Source organism: Triturus cristatus, chromosome 11, assembly GCF_964204655.1.
Source record: "Triturus cristatus chromosome 11, aTriCri1.1, whole genome shotgun sequence".
In the NCBI taxonomy this organism is placed as follows: Eukaryota; Metazoa; Chordata; class Amphibia; order Caudata; family Salamandridae; genus Triturus; species Triturus cristatus.
In genome coordinates, this window is record NC_140594.1 from 1,142,369,622 (window position 1) to 1,142,387,153 (window position 17,532).

The 17,532-nt window shown below is 45.8% G+C and overlaps 8 non-coding genes across 8 annotated transcripts; all 8 read right to left on the reverse strand.

The window, feature by feature from the left end:
• Positions 1-2,270: 2,270 nt before the first annotated feature.
• On the reverse strand, positions 2,271-2,342 carry TRNAG-UCC (transfer RNA glycine (anticodon UCC)). The gene has a single exon. It is a non-coding gene; the product is annotated as a tRNA-Gly (tRNA).
• A 3,114-nt stretch (positions 2,343-5,456) lies between these two features.
• TRNAG-UCC (transfer RNA glycine (anticodon UCC)) lies at positions 5,457-5,528 on the reverse strand. The gene has a single exon. It is a non-coding gene; the product is annotated as a tRNA-Gly (tRNA).
• Positions 5,529-7,049: 1,521 nt separating this feature from the next.
• Positions 7,050-7,121, reverse strand: TRNAG-UCC (transfer RNA glycine (anticodon UCC)). Its single transcript has one exon. It is a non-coding gene; the product is annotated as a tRNA-Gly (tRNA).
• Positions 7,122-10,223: 3,102 nt separating this feature from the next.
• TRNAG-UCC (transfer RNA glycine (anticodon UCC)) lies at positions 10,224-10,295 on the reverse strand. The gene has a single exon. It is a non-coding gene; the product is annotated as a tRNA-Gly (tRNA).
• A 1,521-nt stretch (positions 10,296-11,816) lies between these two features.
• TRNAG-UCC (transfer RNA glycine (anticodon UCC)) lies at positions 11,817-11,888 on the reverse strand. The gene has a single exon. It is a non-coding gene; the product is annotated as a tRNA-Gly (tRNA).
• Positions 11,889-13,397: 1,509 nt separating this feature from the next.
• On the reverse strand, positions 13,398-13,469 carry TRNAG-UCC (transfer RNA glycine (anticodon UCC)). Its single transcript has one exon. It is a non-coding gene; the product is annotated as a tRNA-Gly (tRNA).
• Positions 13,470-14,990: 1,521 nt separating this feature from the next.
• TRNAG-UCC (transfer RNA glycine (anticodon UCC)) lies at positions 14,991-15,062 on the reverse strand. The gene has a single exon. It is a non-coding gene; the product is annotated as a tRNA-Gly (tRNA).
• Positions 15,063-16,583: 1,521 nt separating this feature from the next.
• TRNAG-UCC (transfer RNA glycine (anticodon UCC)) lies at positions 16,584-16,655 on the reverse strand. The gene has a single exon. It is a non-coding gene; the product is annotated as a tRNA-Gly (tRNA).
• Positions 16,656-17,532: the final 877 nt, after the last annotated feature.

Here is a 17,532-nt window from a genome sequence, read left to right on the forward strand (position 1 = left end):
TTCTCTGTGATCCTAGCACTAGCATACTCAGGATTTGGCTTTACCTGGGAGCCAGAGATCTACCCGGTGAGGGCTTGCCCGGTGTGAGGCTTTTGAGCGTTTGGGAGCGTTCGGGACGTGAGAGGACGCTGGACAGGAAACTATGCCAATTTAAAGTATCCAACCTTCCTGCTGCAGTGAGAGGCTCTTTCCGTGGAAATCTGCCACTTGGAGTCCTCTCAACTTGCCCTCTGATAAAACATTTTTCTGAGCCGCAGTTACATCCGATGGTTACAAGGTGGCGCTGCATTCAGGTGAGAGCACAAGTATGCACAAAATCTTGGGGACTTTTGCCAGATTTATCGGTGGATCTTGCCTATTATTTTCAGAGGCTAGATATCGCCTAGAAATGCTTTTTAAAATAGGGATGCTGGGGTTATAATGTCTGGTCGGGGCTCAGCCCTTTCATTGCCTGCCCCCAGCAAAATATTTATTATCAGCACATGTGAGTGGTGAGTGCTTTATGGAAAATAGCATATATTGGGACAATGAATGTAGCAGATGAGGCGATCGAGATGTCTACCTACGTGTTTTTTTTTTTTATATATAACGGCTGATTATTCTGTTTCTGATATTTCAGTTTTGTGACATGTTGCATTAAAATATATCCTGCTTGGAGAATATATAAATATTTGCACTGCGTTGGCCGGGAATCAAACCCGGGTCAACTGCTTGGAAGGCAGCTATGCTCACCACTATACCACCAACGCCCTCTGATGTGTGTCCTCTAGGTTCCAGATGTTACAACGCCGAGTGCAGTGGCAATCTTGCACCCGTTCCAATGGTGCATTTGGTGTGGATTCCAACATGAAAAGCAGTAGAAATTGTCTTGCAGAGGGTAAAGAACTGGGGATTGAAACCAAGGACAAAGCTGTGCAGAAGAGAAGAAATGGAAAGCAGCAGTACAAATAGTGGAAATGAGCATATGGGCAGCATCGGAAGCAAAGCAGCGAAGAGAAAGGGAGTAAATTCCATGAAATGCATAGGAGATTGATAAAAGCAGAACAAAAAGGGAAGAATGAAATTCAAAGCATGCCCCGAAAAACGTGTGAAGGTCCCACCTGTCATTTATGCTTCTAATTGGGTATCTTTACTTTCAAAGTATAGGGTTGATCCTTTGACGATCACTCTCTTGATTTACAGCAGAGACAGATAGTTGAGAAGTCTTTTCTCACATAGCTAGCACAAGCCTGCGCTTTTCCTTGCTGGCAGGGTGGAAATGACAGATTAGTCCTAGGAAGAAAAATCAAGCAATATTAGCAGAGGATGGTTTCGATCCATCGACCTCTGGGTTATGGGCCCAGCACGCTTCCGCTGCGCCACTCTGCTCCCTTGTGAAAGTGCTCTCTTTATGCAGAGGAGGAGCTTTCAGCGGAGTGGCAAGGGATTGGTGAGGCTCTCTCCTCATTTGCCTAAGCACATCGCAAGGTATGCTGGGTACAGAAAATCTTCATCTTCCCCACTCACAGTCAGTCATAACTGAAAGTGCAGACCCTCTTAGGAATTAGCCGTTTCAGGCCTTTACCAAGACAGCAGCTCTCTGTCCCTGTCCTTTCTCTGTGATCCTAGCACTAGCATACTCAGGATTTGGCTTTACCTGGGAGCCAGAGATCTACCCGGTGAGGGCTTACCCGGTGTGAGGCTTTTGAGTGTTTGGGAGCGTTCGGGACGTGAGAGGACGCTGGACAGGAAACTATGCCAATTTGAAGTATCCAACCTTCCTGCTGCAGCGAGAGGCTCTTTCCGTGGAAATCTGCCACTTGGAGTCCTCTCAACTTGCCCTCTGATAAAACATTTTTCTGAGCCGCAGTTACATCCGATGGTTACAAGGTGTCACTGCATTCAGGTGAGAGCACAAGTATGCACAAAATCTTGGGGACTTTTGCCAGATTTATCGGTGGATCTTGCCTATTATTTTCAGAGGCTAGATATCGCCTAGAAATGCTTTTTAAAATAGGGATGCTGGGGTTATAATGTCTGGTCGGGGCTCAGCCCTTTCATTGCCTGCCCCCAGCAAAATATTTATTATCAGCACATGTGAGTGGTGAGTGCTTTATGGAAAATAGCATATATTGGGACAATGAATGTAGCAGATGAGGCGATCGAGATGTCTACCTACGTGTTTGTTTATTTTTTTATATAACGGCTGATTATTCTGTTTCTGATATTTCAGTTTTGTGACATGTTGCATTAAAATATATCCTGCTTGGAGAATATATAAATATTTGCACTGCGTTGGCCGGGAATCGAACCCGGGTCAACTGCTTGGAAGGCAGCTATGCTCACCACTATACCACCAACGCCCTCTGATGTGTGTCCTCTAGGTTCCAGATGTTACAACGCCGAGTGCAGTGGCAATCTTGCACCGGTTCCAATGGTGCATTTGGTGTGGATACCAACATGAAAAGCAGTAGAAATTGTCTTGCAGAGGGTAAAGAACTGGGGATTGAAACCAAGGACAAAGCTGTGCAGAAGAGAAGAAATGGAAAGCAGCAGTACAAATAGTGGAAATGAGCATATGGGCAGCATCGGAAGCAAAGCAGCGAAGAGAAAGGGAGTAAATTCCATGAAATGCATAGGAGATTGATAAAAGCAGAACAAAAAGGGAAGAATGAAATTCAAAGCATGCCCCGAAAAACGTGTGAAGGTCCCACCTGTCATTTATGCTTCTAATTGGGTATCTTTACTTTCAAAGTATAGGGTTGATCCTTTGACGATCACTCTCTTGATTTACAGCAGAGACAGATAGTTGAGAAGTCTTTTCTCACATAGCTAGCACAAGCCTCCGCTTTTCCTTGCTGGCAGGGTGGAAATGACAGATTAGTCCTAGGAAGAAAAATCAAGCAATATTAGCAGAGGATGGTTTCGATCCATCGACCTCTGGGTTATGGGCCCAGCACGCTTCCGCTGCGCCACTCTGCTCCCTTGTGAAAGTGCTCTCTTTATGCAGAGGAGGAGCTTTCAGCGGAGTGGCAAGGGATTGGAGGGGCTCTCTCCTCATTTGCCTAAGCACATCGCAAGGTATGCTGGGTACAGAAAATCTTCATCTTCCCCACTCACAGTCAGTCATAACTGAAAGTGCAGACCCTCTTAGGAATTAGCCGTTTCAGGCCTTTACCAAGACAGCAGCTCTCTGTCCCTGTCCTTTCTCTGTGATCCTAGCACTAGCATACTCAGGATTTGGCTTTACCTGGGAGCCAGAGATCTACCCGGTGAGGGCTTACCCGGTGTGAGGCTTTTGAGTGTTTGGGAGCGTTCGGGACGTGAGAGGACGCTGGACAGGAAACTATGCCAATTTGAAGTATCCAACCTTCCTGCTGCAGCGAGAGGCTCTTTCCGTGGAAATCTGCCACTTGGAGTCCTCTCAACTTGCCCTCTGATAAAACATTTTTCTGAGCCGCAGTTACATCCGATGGTTACAAGGTGGCGCTGCATTCAGGTGAGAGCACAAGTATGCACAAAATCTTGGGGACTTTTGCCAGATTTATCGGTGGATCTTGCCTATTATTTTCAGAGGCTAGATATCGCCTAGAAATGCTTTTTAAAATAGGGTTGCTGGGGTTATAATGTCTGGTCGGGGCTCAGCCCTTTCCTTGCCTGCCCCCAGCAAAATATTTATTATCAGCACATGTGAGTGGTGAGTGCTTTATGGAAAATAGCATATATTGGGACAATGAATGTAGCAGATGAGGCGATCGAGATGTCTACCTACGTGTTTGTTTATTTTTTTATATAACGGCTGATTATTCTGTTTCTGATATTTCAGTTTTGTGACATGTTGCATTAAAATATATCCTGCTTGGAGAATATATAAATATTTGCACTGCGTTGGCCAGGAATCGAACCCGGGTCAACTGCTTGGAAGGCAGCTATGCTCACCACTATACCACCAACGCCCTCTGATGTGTGTCCTCTAGGTTCCAGATGTTACAACGCCGAGTGCAGTGGCAATCTTGCACCGGTTCCAATGGTGCATTTGGTGTGGATACCAACATGAAAAGCAGTAGAAATTGTCTTGCAGAGGGTAAAGAACTGGGGATTGAAACCAAGGACAAAGCTGTGCAGAAGAGAAGAAATGGAAAGCAGCAGTACAAATAGTGGAAATGAGCATATGGGCAGCATCGGAAGCAAAGCAGCGAAGAGAAAGGGAGTAAATTCCATGAAATGCATAGGAGATTGATAAAAGCAGAACAAAAAGGGAAGAATGAAATTCAAAGCATGCCCCGAAAAACGTGTGAAGGTCCCACCTGTCATTTATGCTTCTAATTGGGTATCTTTACTTTCAAAGTATAGGGTTGATCCTTTGACGATCACTCTCTTGATTTACAGCAGAGACAGATAGTTGAGAAGTCTTTTCTCACATAGCTAGCACAAGCCTGCGCTTTTCCTTGCTGGCAGGGTGGAAATGACAGATTAGTCCTAGGATGAAAAATCAAGCAATATTAGCAGAGGATGGTTTCGATCCATCGACCTCTGGGTTATGGGCCCAGCACGCTTCCGCTGCGCCACTCTGCTCCCTTGTGAAAGTGCTCTCTTTATGCAGAGGAGGAGCTTTCAGCGGAGTGGCAAGGGATTGGTGGGGCTCTCTCCTCATTTGCCTAAGCACATCGCAAGGTATGCTGGGTACAGAAAATCTTCATCTTCCCCACTCACAGTCAGTCATAACTGAAAGTGCAGACCCTCTTAGGAATTAGCCGTTTCAGGCCTTTACCAAGACAGCAGCTCTCTGTCCCTGTCCTTTCTCTGTGATCCTAGCACTAGCATACTCAGGATTTGGCTTTACCTGGGAGCCAGAGATCTACCCGGTGAGGGCTTGCCCGGTGTGAGGCTTTTGAGCGTTTGGGAGCGTTCGGGACGTGAGAGGACGCTGGACAGGAAACTATGCCAATTTAAAGTATCCAACCTTCCTGCTGCAGTGAGAGGCTCTTTCCGTGGAAATCTGCCACTTGGAGTCCTCTCAACTTGCCCTCTGATAAAACATTTTTCTGAGCCGCAGTTACATCCGATGGTTACAAGGTGGCACTGCATTCAGGTGAGAGCACAAGTATGCACAAAATCTTGGGGACTTTTGCCAGATTTATCGGTGGATCTTGCCTATTATTTTCAGAGGCTAGATATCGCCTAGAAATGCTTTTTAAAATAGGGTTGCTGGGGTTATAATGTCTGGTCGGGGCTCAGCCCTTTCATTGCCTGCCCCCAGCAAAATATTTATTATCAGCACATGTGAGTGGTGAGTGCTTTATGGAAAATAGCATATATTGGGACAATGAATGTAGCAGATGAGGCGATCGAGATGTCTACCTACGTGTTTGTTTATTTTTTTATATAACGGCTGATTATTCTGTTTCTGATATTTCAGTTTTGTGACATGTTGCATTAAAATATATCCTGCTTGGAGAATATATAAATATTTGCACTGCGTTGGCCGGGAATCGATCCCGGGTCAACTGCTTGGAAGGCAGCTATGCTCACCACTATACCACCAACGCCCTCTGATGTGTGTCCTCTAGGTTCCAGATGTTACAACGCCGAGTGCAGTGGCAATCTTGCACCGGTTCCAATGGTGCATTTGGTGTGGATACCAACATGAAAAGCAGTAGAAATTGTCTTGCAGAGGGTAAAGAACTGGGGATTGAAACCAAGGACAAAGCTGTGCAGAAGAGAAGAAATGGAAAGCAGCAGTACAAATAGTGGAAATGAGCATATGGGCAGCATCGGAAGCAAAGCAGCGAAGAGAAAGGGAGTAAATTCCATGAAATGCATAGGAGATTGATAAAAGCAGAACAAAAAGGGAAGAATGAAATTCAAAGCATGCCCCGAAAAACGTGTGAAGGTCCCACCTGTCATTTATGCTTCTAATTGGGTATCTTTACTTTCAAAGTATAGGGTTGATCCTTTGACGATCACTCTCTTGATTTACAGCAGAGACAGATAGTTGAGAAGTCTTTTCTCACATAGCTAGCACAAGCCTCCGCTTTTCCTTGCTGGCAGGGTGGAAATGACAGATTAGTCCTAGGAAGAAAAATCAAGCAATATTAGCAGAGGATGGTTTCGATCCATCGACCTCTGGGTTATGGGCCCAGCACGCTTCCGCTGCACCACTCTGCTCCCTTGTGAAAGTGCTCTCTTTATGCAGAGGAGGAGCTTTCAGCGGAGTGGCAAGGGATTGGAGGGGCTCTCTCCTCATTTGCCTAAGCACATCGCAAGGTATGCTGGGTACAGAAAATCTTCATCTTCCCCACTCACAGTCAGTCATAACTGAAAGTGCAGACCCTCTTAGGAATTAGCCGTTTCAGGCCTTTACCAAGACAGCAGCTCTCTGTCCCTGTCCTTTCTCTGTGATCCTAGCACTAGCATACTCAGGATTTGGCTTTACCTGGGAGCCAGAGATCTACACGGTGAGGGCTTGCCGGGTGCGAGGCTTTTGAGTGTTTGGGAGCGTTCGGGACGTGAGAGGACGCTGGACAGGAAACTATGCCAATTTGAAGTATCCAACCTTCCTGCTGCAGCGAGAGGCTCTTTCCGTGGAAATCTGCCACTTGGAGTCCTCTCAACTTGCCCTCTGATAAAACATTTTTCTGAGCCGCAGTTACATCCGATGGTTACAAGGTGGCACTGCATTCAGGTGAGAGCACAAGTATGCACAAAATCTTGGGGACTTTTGCCAGATTTATCGGTGGATCTTGCCTATTATTTTCAGAGGCTAGATATCGCCTAGAAATGCTTTTTAAAATAGGGTTGCTGGGGTTATAATGTCTGGTCGGGGCTCAGCCCTTTCATTGCCTGCCCCCAGCAAAATATTTATTATCAGCACATGTGAGTGGTGAGTGCTTTATGGAAAATAGCATATATTGGGACAATGAATGTAGCAGATGAGGCGATCGAGATGTCTACCTACGTGTTTGTTTATTTTTTTATATAACGGCTGATTATTCTGTTTCTGATATTTCAGTTTTGTGGCATGTTGCATTAAAATATATCCTGCTTGGAGAATATATAAATATTTGCACTGCGTTGGCCGGGAATCGAACCCGGATCAACTGCTTGGAAGGCAGCTATGCTCACCACTATACCACCAACGCCCTCTGATGTGTGTCCTCTAGGTTCCAGATGTTACAACGCCGAGTGCAGTGGCAATCTTGCACCGGTTCCAATGGTGCATTTGGTGTGGATACCAACATGAAAAGCAGTAGAAATTGTCTTGCAGAGGGTAAAGAACTGGGGATTGAAACCAAGGACAAAGCTGTGCAGAAGAGAAGAAATGGAAAGCAGCAGTACAAATAGTGGAAATGAGCATATGGGCAGCATCGGAAGCAAAGCAGCGAAGAGAAAGGGAGTAAATTCCATGAAATGCATAGGAGATTGATAAAAGCAGAACAAAAAGGGAAGAATGAAATTCAAAGCATGCCCCGAAAAACGTGTGAAGGTCCCACCTGTCATTTATGCTTCTAATTGGGTATCTTTACTTTCAAAGTATAGGGTTGATCCTTTGACGATCACTCTCTTGATTTACAGCAGAGACAGATAGTTGAGAAGTCTTTTCTCACATAGCTAGCACAAGCCTGCGCTTTTCCTTGCTGGCAGGGTGGAAATGACAGATTAGTCCTAGGAAGAAAAATCAAGCAATATTAGCAGAGGATGGTTTCGATCCATCGACCTCTGGGTTATGGGCCCAGCACACTTCCGCTGCGCCACTCTGCTCCCTTGTGAAAGTGCTCTCTTTATGCAGAGGAGGAGCTTTCAGCCGAGTGGCAAGGGATTGGAGGGGCTCTCTCCTCATTTGCCTAAGCACATCGCAAGGTATGCTGGGTACAGAAAATCTTCATCTTCCCCACTCACAGTCAGTCATAACTGAAAGTGCAGACCCTCTTAGGAATTAGCCGTTTCAGGCCTTTACCAAGACAGCAGCTCTCTGTCCCTGTCCTTTCTCTGTGATCCTAGCACTAGCATACTCAGGATTTGGCTTTACCTGGGAGCTAGAGATCTACCCGGTGAGGGGAGGCTTTTGAGCGTTTGGGAGCGTTCGGGACGTGAGAGGACGCTGGACAGGAAACTATGCCAATTTGAAGTATCCAACCTTCCTGCTGCAGCGAGAGGCTCTTTCCGTGGAAATCTGCCACTTGGAGTCCTCTCAACTTGCCCTCTGATAAAACATTTTTCTGAGCCGCAGTTACATCCGATGGTTACAAGGTGGCGCTGCATTCAGGTGAGAGCACAAGTATGCACAAAATCTTGGGGACTTTTGCCAGATTTATCGGTGGATCTTGCCTATTATTTTCAGAGGCTAGATATCGCCTAGAAATGCTTTTTAAAATAGGGTTGCTGGGGTTATAATGTCTGGTCGGGGCTCAGCCCTTTCCTTGCCTGCCCCCAGCAAAATATTTATTATCAGCACATGTGAGTGGTGAGTGCTTTATGGAAAATAGCATATATTGGGACAATGAATGTAGCAGATGAGGCGATCGAGATGTCTACCTACGTGTTTGTTTATTTTTTTATATAACGGCTGATTATTCTGTTTCTGATATTTCAGTTTTGTGACATGTTGCATTAAAATATATCCTGCTTGGAGAATATATAAATATTTGCACTGTGTTGGCCAGGAATCGAACCTGGGTCAACTGCTTGGAAGGCAGCTATGCTCACCACTATACCACCAACGCCCTCTGATGTGTGTCCTCTAGGTTCCAGATGTTACAACGCCGAGTGCAGTGGCAATCTTGCACCGGTTCCAATGGTGCATTTGGTGTGGATACCAACATGAAAAGCAGTAGAAATTGTCTTGCAGAGGGTAAAGAACTGGGGATTGAAACCAAGGACAAAGCTGTGCAGAAGAGAAGAAATGGAAAGCAGCAGTACAAATAGTGGAAATGAGCATATGGGCAGCATCGGAAGCAAAGCAGCGAAGAGAAAGGGAGTAAATTCCATGAAATGCATAGGAGATTGATAAAAGCAGAACAAAAAGGGAAGAATGAAATTCAAAGCATGCCCCGAAAAACGTGTGAAGGTCCCACCTGTCATTTATGCTTCTAATTGGGTATCTTTACTTTCAAAGTATAGGGTTGATCCTTTGACGATCACTCTCTTGATTTACAGCAGAGACAGATAGTTGAGAAGTCTTTTCTCACATAGCTAGCACAAGCCTGCGCTTTTCCTTGCTGGCAGGGTGGAAATGACAGATTAGTCCTAGGAAGAAAAATCAAGCAATATTAGCAGAGGATGGTTTCGATCCATCGACCTCTGGGTTATGGGCCCAGCACGCTTCCGCTGCGCCACTCTGCTCCCTTGTGAAAGTGCTCTCTTTATGCAGAGGAGGAGCTTTCAGCAGAGTGGCAAGGGATTGGTGGGGCTCTCTCCTCATTTGCCTAAGCACATCGCAAGGTATGCTGGGTACAGAAAATCTTCATCTTTCCCACTCACAGTCAGTCATAACTGAAAGTGCAGACCCTCTTAGGAATTAGCCGTTTCAGGCCTTTACCAAGACAGCAGCTCTCTGTCCCTGTCCTTTCTCTGTGATCCTAGCACTAGCATACTCAGGATTTGGCTTTACCTGGGAGCCAGAGATCTACCCGGTGAGGGCTTGCCCGGTGTGAGGCTTTTGAGCGTTTGGGAGCGTTCGGGACGTGAGAGGACGCTGGACAGGAAACTATGCCAATTTAAAGTATCAAACCTTCCTGCTGCAGTGAGAGGCTCTTTCCGTGGAAATCTGCCACTTGGAGTCCTCTCAACTTGCCCTCTGATAAAACATTTTTCTGAGCCGCAGTTACATCCGATGGTTACAAGGTGGCGCTGCATTCAGGTGAGAGCACAAGTATGCACAAAATCTTGGGGACTTTTGCCAGATTTATCGGTGGATCTTGCCTATTATTTTCAGAGGCTAGATATCGCCTAGAAATGCTTTTTAAAATAGGGATGCTGGGGTTATAATGTCTGGTCGGGGCTCAGCCCTTTCATTGCCTGCCCCCAGCAAAATATTTATTATCAGCACATGTGAGTGGTGAGTGCTTTATGGAAAATAGCATATATTGGGACAATGAATGTAGCAGATGAGGCGATCGAGATGTCTACCTACGTGTTTTTTTTTTTTTTTATATAACGGCTGATTATTCTGTTTCTGATATTTCAGTTTTGTGACATGTTGCATTAAAATATATCCTGCTTGGAGAATATATAAATATTTGCACTGCGTTGGCCGGGAATCAAACCCGGGTCAACTGCTTGGAAGGCAGCTATGCTCACCACTATACCACCAACGCCCTCTGATGTGTGTCCTCTAGGTTCCAGATGTTACAACGCCGAGTGCAGTGGCAATCTTGCACCCGTTCCAATGGTGCATTTGGTGTGGATTCCAACATGAAAAGCAGTAGAAATTGTCTTGCAGAGGGTAAAGAACTGGGGATTGAAACCAAGGACAAAGCTGTGCAGAAGAGAAGAAATGGAAAGCAGCAGTACAAATAGTGGAAATGAGCATATGGGCAGCATCGGAAGCAAAGCAGCGAAGAGAAAGGAAGTAAATTCCATGAAATGCATAGGAGATTGATAAAAGCAGAACAAAAAGGGAAGAATGAAATTCAAAGCATGCCCCGAAAAACGTGTGAAGGTCCCACCTGTCATTTATGCTTCTAATTGGGTATCTTTACTTTCAAAGTATAGGGTTGATCCTTTGACGATCACTCTCTTGATTTACAGCAGAGACAGATAGTTGAGAAGTCTTTTCTCACATAGCTAGCACAAGCCTGCGCTTTTCCTTGCTGGCAGGGTGGAAATGACAGATTAGTCCTAGGAAGAAAAATCAAGCAATATTAGCAGAGGATGGTTTCGATCCATCGACCTCTGGGTTATGGGCCCAGCACGCTTCCGCTGCGCCACTCTGCTCCCTTGTGAAAGTGCTCTCTTTATGCAGAGGAGGAGCTTTCAGCGGAGTGGCAAGGGATTGGTGAGGCTCTCTCCTCATTTGCCTAAGCACATCGCAAGGTATGCTGGGTACAGAAAATCTTCATCTTCCCCACTCACAGTCAGTCATAACTGAAAGTGCAGACCCTCTTAGGAATTAGCCGTTTCAGGCCTTTACCAAGACAGCAGCTCTCTGTCCCTGTCCTTTCTCTGTGATCCTAGCACTAGCATACTCAGGATTTGGCTTTACCTGGGAGCCAGAGATCTACCCGGTGAGGGCTTACCCGGTGTGAGGCTTTTGAGTGTTTGGGAGCGTTCGGGACGTGAGAGGACGCTGGACAGGAAACTATGCCAATTTGAAGTATCCAACCTTCCTGCTGCAGCGAGAGGCTCTTTCCGTGGAAATCTGCCACTTGGAGTCCTCTCAACTTGTCCTCTGATAAAACATTTTTCTGAGCCGCAGTTACATCCGATGGTTACAAGGTGGCACTGCATTCAGGTGAGAGCACAAGTATGCACAAAATCTTGGGGACTTTTGCCAGATTTATCGGTGGATCTTGCCTATTATTTTCAGAGGCTAGATATCGCCTAGAAATGCTTTTTAAAATAGGGATGCTGGGGTTATAATGTCTGGTCGGGGCTCAGCCCTTTCATTGCCTGCCCCCAGCAAAATATTTATTATCAGCACATGTGAGTGGTGAGTGCTTTATGGAAAATAGCATATATTGGGACAATGAATGTAGCAGATGAGGCGATCGAGATGTCTACCTACGTGTTTGTTTATTTTTTTATATAACGGCTGATTATTCTGTTTCTGATATTTCAGTTTTGTGACATGTTGCATTAAAATATATCCTGCTTGGAGAATATATAAATATTTGCACTGCGTTGGCCGGGAATCGAACCCGGGTCAACTGCTTGGAAGGCAGCTATGCTCACCACTATACCACCAACGCCCTCTGATGTGTGTCCTCTAGGTTCCAGATGTTACAACGCCGAGTGCAGTGGCAATCTTGCACCGGTTCCAATGGTGCATTTGGTGTGGATACCAACATGAAAAGCAGTAGAAATTGTCTTGCAGAGGGTAAAGAACTGGGGATTGAAACCAAGGACAAAGCTGTGCAGAAGAGAAGAAATGGAAAGCAGCAGTACAAATAGTGGAAATGAGCATATGGGCAGCATCGGAAGCAAAGCAGCGAAGAGAAAGGGAGTAAATTCCATGAAATGCATAGGAGATTGATAAAAGCAGAACAAAAAGGGAAGAATGAAATTCAAAGCATGCCCCGAAAAACGTGTGAAGGTCCCACCTGTCATTTATGCTTCTAATTGGGTATCTTTACTTTCAAAGTATAGGGTTGATCCTTTGACGATCACTCTCTTGATTTACAGCAGAGACAGATAGTTGAGAAGTCTTTTCTCACATAGCTAGCACAAGCCTCCGCTTTTCCTTGCTGGCAGGGTGGAAATGACAGATTAGTCCTAGGAAGAAAAATCAAGCAATATTAGCAGAGGATGGTTTCGATCCATCGACCTCTGGGTTATGGGCCCAGCACGCTTCCGCTGCGCCACTCTGCTCCCTTGTGAAAGTGCTCTCTTTATGCAGAGGAGGAGCTTTCAGCGGAGTGGCAAGGGATTGGAGGGGCTCTCTCCTCATTTGCCTAAGCACATCGCAAGGTATGCTGGGTACAGAAAATCTTCATCTTCCCCACTCACAGTCAGTCATAACTGAAAGTGCAGACCCTCTTAGGAATTAGCCGTTTCAGGCCTTTACCAAGACAGCAGCTCTCTGTCCCTGTCCTTTCTCTGTGATCCTAGCACTAGCATACTCAGGATTTGGCTTTACCTGGGAGCTAGAGATCTACCCGGTGAGGGGAGGCTTTTGAGCGTTTGGGAGCGTTCGGGACGTGAGAGGACGCTGGACAGGAAACTATGCCAATTTGAAGTATCCAACCTTCCTGCTGCAGCGAGAGGCTCTTTCCGTTGAAATCTGCCACTTGGAGTCCTCTCAACTTGCCCTCTGATAAAACATTTTTCTGAGCCGCAGTTACATCCGATGGTTACAAGGTGGCGCTGCATTCAGGTGAGAGCACAAGTATGCACAAAATCTTGGGGACTTTTGCCAGATTTATCGGTGGATCTTGCCTATTATTTTCAGAGGCTAGATATCGCCTAGAAATGCTTTTTAAAATAGGGTTGCTGGGGTTATAATGTCTGGTCGGGGCTCAGCCCTTTCCTTGCCTGCCCCCAGCAAAATATTTATTATCAGCACATGTGAGTGGTGAGTGCTTTATGGAAAATAGCATATATTGGGACAATGAATGTAGCAGATGAGGCGATCGAGATGTCTACCTACGTGTTTGTTTATTTTTTTATATAACGGCTGATTATTCTGTTTCTGATATTTCAGTTTTGTGACATGTTGCATTAAAATATATCCTGCTTGGAGAATATATAAATATTTGCACTGCGTTGGCCGGGAATCGAACCCGGGTCAACTGCTTGGAAGGCAGCTATGCTCACCACTATACCACCAACGCCCTCTGATGTGTGTCCTCTAGGTTCCAGATGTTACAACGCCGAGTGCAGTGGCAATCTTGCACCGGTTCCAATGGTGCATTTGGTGTGGATACCAACATGAAAAGCAGTAGAAATTGTCTTGCAGAGGGTAAAGAACTGGGGATTGAAACCAAGGACAAAGCTGTGCAGAAGAGAAGAAATGGAAAGCAGCAGTACAAATAGTGGAAATGAGCATATGGGCAGCATCGGAAGCAAAGCAGCGAAGAGAAAGGGAGTAAATTCCATGAAATGCATAGGAGATTGATAAAAGCAGAACAAAAAGGGAAGAATGAAATTCAAAGCATGCCCCGAAAAACGTGTGAAGGTCCCACCTGTCATTTATGCTTCTAATTGGGTATCTTTACTTTCAAAGTATAGGGTTGATCCTTTGACGATCACTCTCTTGATTTACAGCAGAGACAGATAGTTGAGAAGTCTTTTCTCACATAGCTAGCACAAGCCTGCGCTTTTCCTTGCTGGCAGGGTGGAAATGACAGATTAGTCCTAGGAAGAAAAAGCAAGCAATATTAGCAGAGGATGGTTTCGATCCATCGACCTCTGGGTTATGGGCCCAGCACGCTTCCGCTGCGCCACTCTGCTCCCTTGTGAAAGTGCTCTCTTTATGCAGAGGAGGAGCTTTCAGCGGAGTGGCAAGGGATTGGTGGGGCTCTCTCCTCATTTGCCTAAGCACATCGCAAGGTATGCTGGGTACAGAAAATCTTCATCTTCCCCACTCACAGTCAGTCATAACTGAAAGTGCAGACCCTCTTAGGAATTAGCCGTTTCAGGCCTTTACCAAGACAGCAGCTCTCTGTCCCTGTCCTTTCTCTGTGATCCTAGCACTAGCATACTCAGGATTTGGCTTTACCTGGGAGCCAGAGATCTACCCGGTGAGGGCTTACCCGGTGTGAGGCTTTTGAGTGTTTGGGAGCGTTCGGGACGTGAGAGGACGCTGGACAGGAAACTATGCCAATTTGAAGTATCCAACCTTCCTGCTGCAGCGAGAGGCTCTTTCCGTGGAAATCTGCCACTTGGAGTCCTCTCAACTTGCCCTCTGATAAAACATTTTTCTGAGCCGCAGTTACATCCGATGGTTACAAGGTGGCGCTGCATTCAGGTGAGAGCACAAGTATGCACAAAATCTTGGGGACTTTTGCCAGATTTATCGGTGGATCTTGCCTATTATTTTCAGAGGCTAGATATCGCCTAGAAATGCTTTTTAAAATAGGGTTGCTGGGGTTATAATGTCTGGTCGGGGCTCAGCCCTTTCATTGCCTGCCCCCAGCAAAATATTTATTATCAGCACATGTGAGTGGTGAGTGCTTTATGGAAAATAGCATATATTGGGACAATGAATGTAGCAGATGAGGCGATCGAGATGTCTACCTACGTGTTTGTTTGTTTTTTTATATAACGGCTGATTATTCTGTTTCTGATATTTCAGTTTTGTGACATGTTGCATTAAAATATATCCTGCTTGGAGAATATATAAATATTTGCACTGCGTTGGCCGGGAATCGAACCCGGGTCAACTGCTTGGAAGGCAGCTATGCTCACCACTATACCACCAACGCCCTCTGATGTGTGTCTTCTAGGTTCCAGATGTTACAACGCCGAGTGCAGTGGCAATCTTGCACCCGTTCCAATGGTGCATTTGGTGTGGATTCCAACATGAAAAGCAGTAGAAATTGTCTTGCAGAGGGTAAAGAACTGGGGATTGAAACCAAGGACAAAGCTGTGCAGAAGAGAAGAAATGGAAAGCAGCAGTACAAATAGTGGAAATGAGCATATGGGCAGCATCGGAAGCAAAGCAGCGAAGAGAAAGGGAGTAAATTCCATGAAATGCATAGGAGATTGATAAAAGCAGAACAAAAAGGGAAGAATGAAATTCAAAGCATGCCCCGAAAAACGTGTGAAGGTCCCACCTGTCATTTATGCTTCTAATTGGGTATCTTTACTTTCAAAGTATAGGGTTGATCCTTTGATGATCACTCTCTTGATTTACAGCAGAGACAGATAGTTGAGAAGTCTTTTCTCACATAGCTAGCACAAGCCTGCGCTTTTCCTTGCTGACAGGGTGGAAATGACAGATTAGTCCTAGGAAGAAAAATCAAGCAATATTAGCAGAGGATGGTTTCGATCCATCGACCTCTGGGTTATGGGCCCAGCACGCTTCCGCTGCGCCACTCTGCTCCCTTGTGAAAGTGCTCTCTTTATGCAGAGGAGGAGCTTTCAGCGGAGTGGCAAGGGATTGGTGGGGCTCTCTCCTCATTTGCCTAAGCACATCGCAAGGTATGCTGGGTACAGAAAATCTTCATCTTCCCCACTCACAGTCAGTCATAACTGAAAGTGCAGACCCTCTTAGGAATTAGCCGTTTCAGGCCTTTACCAAGACAGCAGCTCTCTGTCCCTGTCCTTTCTCTGTGATCCTAGCACTAGCATACTCAGGATTTGGCTTTACCTGGGAGCCAGAGATCTACACGGTGAGGGCTTGCCCGGTGCGAGGCTTTTGATTGTTTGGGAGCGTTCGGGACGTGAGAGGACGCTGGACAGGAAACTATGCCAATTTGAAGTATCCAACCTTCCTGCTGCAGCGAGAGGCTCTTTCCGTGGAAATCTGCCACTTGGAGTCCTCTCAACTTGCCCTCTGATAAAACATTTTTCTGAGCCGCAGTTACATCCGATGGTTACAAGGTGGCACTGCATTCAGGTGAGAGCACAAGTATGCACAAAATCTTGGGGACTTTTGCCAGATTTATCGGTGGATCTTGCCTATTATTTTCAGAGGCTAGATATCGCCTAGAAATGCTTTTTAAAATAGGGATGCTGGGGTTATAATGTCTGGTCGGGGCTCAGCCCTTTCATTGCCTGCCCCCAGCAAAATATTTATTATCAGCACATGTGAGTGGTGAGTGCTTTATGGAAAATAGCATATATTGGGACAATGAATGTAGCAGATGAGGCGATCGAGATGTCTACCTACGTGTTTGTTTATTTTTTTATATAACGGCTGATTATTCTGTTTCTGATATTTCAGTTTTGTGACATGTTGCATTAAAATATATCCTGCTTGGAGAATATATAAATATTTGCACTGCGTTGGCCGGGAATCGAACCCGGGTCAACTGCTTGGAAGGCAGCTATGCTCACCACTATACCACCAACGCCCTCTGATGTGTGTCCTCTAGGTTCCAGATGTTACAACGCCGAGTGCAGTGGCAATCTTGCACCGGTTCCAATGGTGCATTTGGTGTGGATACCAACATGAAAAGCAGTAGAAATTGTCTTGCAGAGGGTAAAGAACTGGGGATTGAAACCAAGGACAAAGCTGTGCAGAAGAGAAGAAATGGAAAGCAGCAGTACAAATAGTGGAAATGAGCATATGGGCAGCATCGGAAGCAAAGCAGCGAAGAGAAAGGGAGTAAATTCCATGAAATGCATAGGAGATTGATAAAAGCAGAACAAAAAGGGAAGAATGAAATTCAAAGCATGCCCCGAAAAACGTGTGAAGGTCCCACCTGTCATTTATGCTTCTAATTGGGTATCTTTACTTTCAAAGTATAGGGTTGATCCTTTGACGATCACTCTCTTGATTTACAGCAGAGACAGATAGTTGAGAAGTCTTTTCTCACATAGCTAGCACAAGCCTCCGCTTTTCCTTGCTGGCAGGGTGGAAATGACAGATTAGTCCTAGGAAGAAAAATCAAGCAATATTAGCAGAGGATGGTTTCGATCCATCGACCTCTGGGTTATGGGCCCAGCACGCTTCCGCTGCGCCACTCTGCTCCCTTGTGAAAGTGCTCTCTTTATGCAGAGGAGGAGCTTTCAGCGGAGTGGCAAGGGATTGGAGGGGCTCTCTCCTCATTTGCCTAAGCACATCGCAAGGTATGCTGGGTACAGAAAATCTTCATCTTCCCCACTCACAGTCAGTCATAACTGAAAGTGCAGACCCTCTTAGGAATTAGCCGTTTCAGGCCTTTACCAAGACAGCAGCTCTCTGTCCCTGTCCTTTCTCTGTGATCCTAGCACTAGCATACTCAGGAT